The sequence below is a fragment of the Raphanus sativus genome, chromosome 2 (genome assembly GCF_000801105.2).
Source record: "Raphanus sativus cultivar WK10039 chromosome 2, ASM80110v3, whole genome shotgun sequence".
In the NCBI taxonomy this organism is placed as follows: Eukaryota; Viridiplantae; Streptophyta; class Magnoliopsida; order Brassicales; family Brassicaceae; genus Raphanus; species Raphanus sativus.
The window spans coordinates 19,518,877-19,525,251 of record NC_079512.1 but is presented as its reverse complement, the minus strand read 5'-3'; the positions used below and the strand labels follow the sequence as shown (position 1 = coordinate 19,525,251).

The 6,375-nt window shown below is 35.7% G+C and overlaps 1 long non-coding RNA gene across 1 annotated transcript; it reads right to left on the bottom strand.

The window, feature by feature from the left end:
* Positions 1-2,997: 2,997 nt before the first annotated feature.
* On the bottom strand, positions 2,998-6,375 carry LOC108841271 (uncharacterized). Its single transcript, XR_001948091.2, has 3 exons — positions 3,636-6,375; positions 3,398-3,510; positions 2,998-3,164 (listed from the first exon to the last, which is right to left on the bottom strand). It is a non-coding gene; the product is annotated as an uncharacterized LOC108841271 (long non-coding RNA).

The window sequence follows — 6,375 nt, the reverse complement described above, 5'->3', positions numbered from 1 at the left end:
CTCTTTCCTTTCATCCTCCCCGTCTCTCCCTCTCAGAAATCTCCATCCGCAATTCCGCTATAGCTCCTCCACAATCAGTTCGACGGTGCATCTACTCAAAGTCTGCTCTATCTCAGTCCGTCTCTCTTCCAATTGCCTGGTTGTCCTTTTTGTTACGGTCTTGACGGAGGGGAATAATACCACTGGTGGTTGTGTACTCCTTTATAGTTGCTTTCTGCCGCTTACACCCAGGTGTTCTTAGTCCTTGATAAATTTGAGGTTTTTAATCGGAGATAGACATAACATAGTTTAGTAGTCTAGTTTGTCGTATGGAATAAAAATCTACAATACATAGGGATGCATCGTTCGAAAACCAGTCTGAGATCTTCTAACTATATTCTATTTGAAATAGTACAGAACATATCTCAATTTTATTTGGAATGGAATAGAACATATTGTTCGCAACCAGTCTGAGATCTTCTAGCTCTATTCTATTTGAAATTGTACAGAACATATCTTAATTATATTTGGAATGGAACATAACATATGTTTTCTTGCCTATTATGGAATCTAAAAGGCGTATTATATTGGAGATAGAATATAATATTGGAAATAGCATAGAATGATATATAAAATATGTGTCACCATTCTTTCGTATCAATTGGGCTGGTTGACATAAAAAGTCTGTTCCTATGACATTATATTTGGTTCATTATGTATTAACCGTGTGCCGTTCTTATCATCACAGTTCATGTTTGTCAAAGACGAGTTAAGCTTTCCATGTAGATTGTTTGAGCCAGGCTTTGAACCAAATGGAAAGAAGCGGGTTAACAACTATTTCAACCTCTATTGGATTGAGGTTATCAAGAAGGCATTAGAGGATGAGGATCTGGCGATATTGAATGGAACGCAGTTTGGGTGGGTCTTGAAGATGGAGTCCCATACCTTCTCTGTGATGTTCGTTAGGCCCTGTTTCCATTCCATCTGATCTACATGGAATGAAAATTCATCTTATTTGCAATTGTGTGCTATGCTAGACTTTTTCTTTTCACATTTGTACATTCCAAATTCATACTTGTCGTACCTATTTCCCAAATTTTATATTTCGATTTGGGTTCATAGTTTCCACTTAGGGTTTAGTGATTAATGTATAAGTTTTAGTTTCTGGAAGAATGAATTTCAAAATTTCAGAAATCATAGCCTAGTTCCATGAAGGCTTACCCATATAAACATTTGAGAAAGGTGTTAGAGTGTTATCATATTGCGATTGTCATTTCAACATTTCTATGTCATATGCAGCATGTAGAATAGAAAATCAGGGGTCTTGTACTTCGATAGTTGGGTTTCATTTCTCGCATATTTGAGTTGCCATGCGATTAGGGTTCACATTTTCTGTTTTGGGTTTAGTGATTATTTATAAGTTTTAGTTTCTAGAAGAATGGATTTCAAAATTGTCGATATCATAACCTACTTCCATGAAGGCATACCTAGATGAACATTTGAGAGAGGTGTAGAATAGCAAATCAGTTGTCTTGTACTTGGACAATTAGATTTCGTTTCTCACATATTTGAGTTACCACATAGAATAGAAATGCTTGTATTTTGAGTTGCTTTTACCGTTCCATTCCGTACTATATTTGAAATATTTGAAATGTTACTATTTTATATATTGTGCATAGTATGGAATTCCTACACAGTAAGTATCTTCGTTTCAACGTTATGTTAACATCGTGTGTGGTAATCTTACAACTGTTATCCACTCTTCTCGATGCATACACTTATATCATATGTGTTGAACCACGTGCTCCATGAATTATGTGATGGTTAATATGCAAACAAAAACAAGCCACGTCATTTCGTTTAAGATTTGTAACCGGTAACCTATTACGTTAGAGGGTATAACCGGCGCAAAGGAGGCCAAAGAGTCACTCAATCAATTATGTCAAAATCATAGTTAGATTGTTAATTTCAACTCCACAAAAAGCTATTTAGCCAATTCACCCTAATATTTTTTGCCAAATATTAAAAAGAAAAATTATTTTCGGAGCTGTCAAATAAGTCTACCATAAAAAATCTGCAACACTCTATGGCAGATTTGTTAATCTCTGGCATATTTATTTCTTTGAGCAGATTTATTGCGGCAGACTTTTTATCATAACAAACTCTTAGAAAAAAATCTATCACATATGATAGTAGATTTAATCACTTCCACAGATTTGTTTTCTGGTGGCAGATTTTTTTTTTGCAGACTTTTATTTTATGATAGCAAACTTATGATATATTGTAGACTTTTATACTCAGCAAGGAGATTTTTCTCGTAGACTTTTAATAATTTGGTAGATTTTTTCGTTCCTGATATAGCAGACTTAAAAAAATTTGTTTAAAAACGACAAACTTTCCGAATAAGTATATTTTCATTACACTTATAAATTAATAACCAAACTAATATGTGACAGCATGTTTTAGTGTATCTTACGACAGACTTTTAAGAAGCGACAAACTTTTTTCATCCTCAAATTAACTAAGTAGAACTATATTAGGACTCCGGTTTACTCTAATTGAACCAATTACTAAACCCTAGTTTTAGACATAAAACTTCTTTTTCTCCAAGTCACCATGTCCTCTTTTATAAGTGGCTATTTCAAAAGATTGCACATCTTTGTAATATGAAAACATAACTGTGCAAAGACACCAAACATTACATTAATTCGGAAGAAGTACAAAATTCAATTCGCCAATGTATCAAGCCGAATCCATATAGTCTCATGTAGCTTGAATTTTGTTCAAGTCAGACTATATCGCATAGTCTGCATTAGGTTTGAAAGTTCACTTAGTACCACATTAGTATTCATAGTTGCTCTTTTAAAAGATGAAAACATATAAGAGTACTCTAACTGAAACGTAAGTGTTGTTGATCTATATATCGCACGAGACAAAGAGTGCCGCAGAAGAAAAATGGGCTCTTTGGCACAACAAACAAGACATTTGTGTTGTGTGTTTCTTTTTTAGAACGATTGATGATTTTTACAAAACTTGGCTTCCATCTTTCTTCTTCTTAGTCATGTAACAGAAACAAATCTCTATATACATTTGTAAATACATACACACTTCACTCTTGGGATTCTCCTGGTGGCTCGCTCTCTTCTTCATACATAAACTCATCATATCTCCGAAGTGAATCAAGACTGCAAGCAAAAAAACAAACATGATTTCCTTACGACCGTAACAACAGAGAAAATAAAGATGGATCCAGACTCAAAAACTTGCAGTTCTGTGGGACTTTCCAAGAGAAACCAGTATTCTACTCATATCATGTCAACAACCACATTAGCAACATTAAAAGAATTAAAGAACTTCCACTGGTTGACCCCAAAAAAACAACTTCCCCTGAAACGTAAGAATCAAAGGGACTACTTACATTTACTGCTCTTGCAGTATCCTCAGAAAATGCAGGAAGAAACCCAGAAGATACAAGAGCAGGAGATAGGGTAGTGATAATGCATAGTGCAGTGACAAACGACCTGTTCGAACCTGGGAACCATAAATTTATCAACAAAGGTTAACGATTTGATCAAGTAACAGTCACTATACTACCGAGAAAGCTACTTAGAGTATCCATGCGAAGATAAAACTCAAACAGGAAAAGATCCTCTTACGTTTTAGGGTTCCCCATAATTTTAGAAAGGGGATTAAGGGTTCGTCGAATTTCTGGGATTCAAACTTTCTTCCCTTGTGAATCGAAGCTTTTGAAGGTAGAGAAGGGTAAGAGCAAGATCGATTCTCTGCGAAATCGAGTAAAAGACGAAGAGATTTGAGAACAGAGAAATCAATAGAGATTAGGGGTTCATTAGTGGGGAAAGGGATTTCTTCTGGTCTTAGTTTAAGAATGTTTTTTTCTTAATTGTTACCTTTTTAGTGTTTTTTTAATTTTATATTTAATTAATCTAATTGATTGGGTATTTTGGACTTTACATTACTTTTTCTTCCTTTCTTACTTTTTGTATGTTATTCTAAAAGCGGGCGAGTTGCCAAATAAACGGCCGCAAAATCGTGAAACGTTGGGTCACCGTGGCGAGTTTGGCCAGTTCGGATGCATTCCACATTGACCCGCGTTTTGACCGCCGAGAACGTGGTATAAAGTTACACGGCCGCGTAATGTTTTTTTTTTGACACTACGGCCGCGTAATGTTGTTTACAGAAAGTTAAAAAATCTCTGAAAATGTTTATATTGGTAGATCTGATGTAATTATAGTGTCCACGTTAAGAAAATCAAGTAAAAACAAAAAGAAAGTTAAAGAAAGAACATGGATACACAGAGGATTAATTGCAGAACCAAATTAAGGAGGAAGAAGAAGACATACGTGTCTTTTTGTATTTACTAAAACAAAGTAAATAATAAAAAACTATAAAATATCACCATTCATGGTTCATACCATGTTTTAGTAGGCCTAAAAGGTTTAAACAAAACCATTGACGTTAGTTTTAGTTATATTTGGAATTCACAAATGGAATATATACATGTTAGTGATAATTAAAACCACAAAAAAATCCCCGATTACTCTCCGATTTAATTCCGATTTTTCGATAAATCGCTAGGCGTTGGTCAGCCGCACGCGTTACGCCTAGCGAGTTTCCGAACAAGGGTTATTATAGGTAATTTCCCATATATAAAAGGAAAAAATAATTGCCTACCAGATTTTCTAACAAGAGAGTATTTACAGGAAAAAACACAAGATCATCAAAATACGTGAACAAAAAAGGCCAATGTCAGCATCGGATTATGTCAAGACTCAACCACACCTACAAGGGAAACAGATATCCACTACCAACAAGTTATCTGCATTAGCAGAGTTTCCTCCGTTATCCTATGCAAAAGCAGTTAACCCATTACCACAAAAAATAGCCCTTACACCTACACTACAAAAACCTACAGACCAAAAAGCCACCTATTTCCTTAAGCCACAACGCCAACATTTAACTACTACCTCATTCACCAGCTCCATAACCCTCAAAGATTTAAACACTCTTACCAACCGTCTTTTCTATGAAGATAGCCAATACCTCACTGATAACCTAAACAAAAACCATACCTTTTATGAGTTTATACTTGTAGACACCAAATCAGTAGAGATTACGCATCACACTGATGAAACCAACCCAAACCTTATCTCCTACTCCACATTCAAGATCCTGAAAGTATGTACTGCCTCAGACCTCGGATTTATGAACCTCCATACCACCAAAGACTTCTCTGTTTCAGGATATCATATTCCGGGATTTTCTTATGTAGACTACCAAAAAGCTTTTCGCCATGCCCTATACCTACGAACTTACAACCATTCTTGGTTCATATCCTTTGACTTCCATTGCCCTAAGTCAATACCAGGCTGGTTCTATGAATGGTGGCACTGGTTTGGACCATGTGACGAAATCTATCCAACCCAAATACCAAAAGTATCCTTATCCTACTATACCAAACACGAAAAACACTCACCCATAGGTCCTTTACCAAAAATAGCTTTCCACATTGACATGGGTATACCTTGGATACTATCTTGGCACTTTAACCTTGTTTCCTTCCTACCAAATATGCCATACTCTTTAGTCCGAGATTACCGAGTAAAATGGTGGGATAAATACAACTTAGACCGCTGTTCTGTTACCAACTTAAAAAAATGGATCCAAACCCATCAACAAATTAAACAATCTGTGGCGACTGTATCCAGATCTCTACCACCCATACAAACAAAAAACCTTCCAACCAAAAAACCACCAAGCCCAACAGAATCAACAACATCATCCTCCGGATCAAAGAAATCAAAAAGAAAGGACAAACTCAAGAAGATCTTAGAAGCACTTGCTATGCAAATATCCTCCGACGAAGAAGAAGAAATCACTCAAGAAACCGATACACAACCCGAAGACCCATACGGTGGACCCTTATAATCACAAGACCCATACGAAACATAATAATAATTAGAAAAAAAAGAAGAAGAAGAAGAAACCGACAAAACAAGAAAACAATAAACAAGATAATCAAAACTCTGCAGACTCAAGTTTCAACAAAGCATGCTTCAGCTCAAAGCCATCAAGACCAAAATCAACAATCAAGACAAGTTCAACAGTTACGGCAACATACACACTACTCATCCATAAAGAAGGACGCCTCATAAAATCAAGATTACTCATCACTCAAGGCCTCAAGACAAGGACACGCCTATCATAAACTCTTTCCATCAAGTTAGTATAAATAAGGAATCAAGCTTTGTAAAAGGCAGAGCGATTTTCAGCGAGACTTCTCTAGAAAATTCCCTGCACTACAAACTCTCTAAAAACTTTAATCTTTGTGTTGTATTTCAATCTTGTATTTCAATCATCTTAAATAAAAGTAAGTTT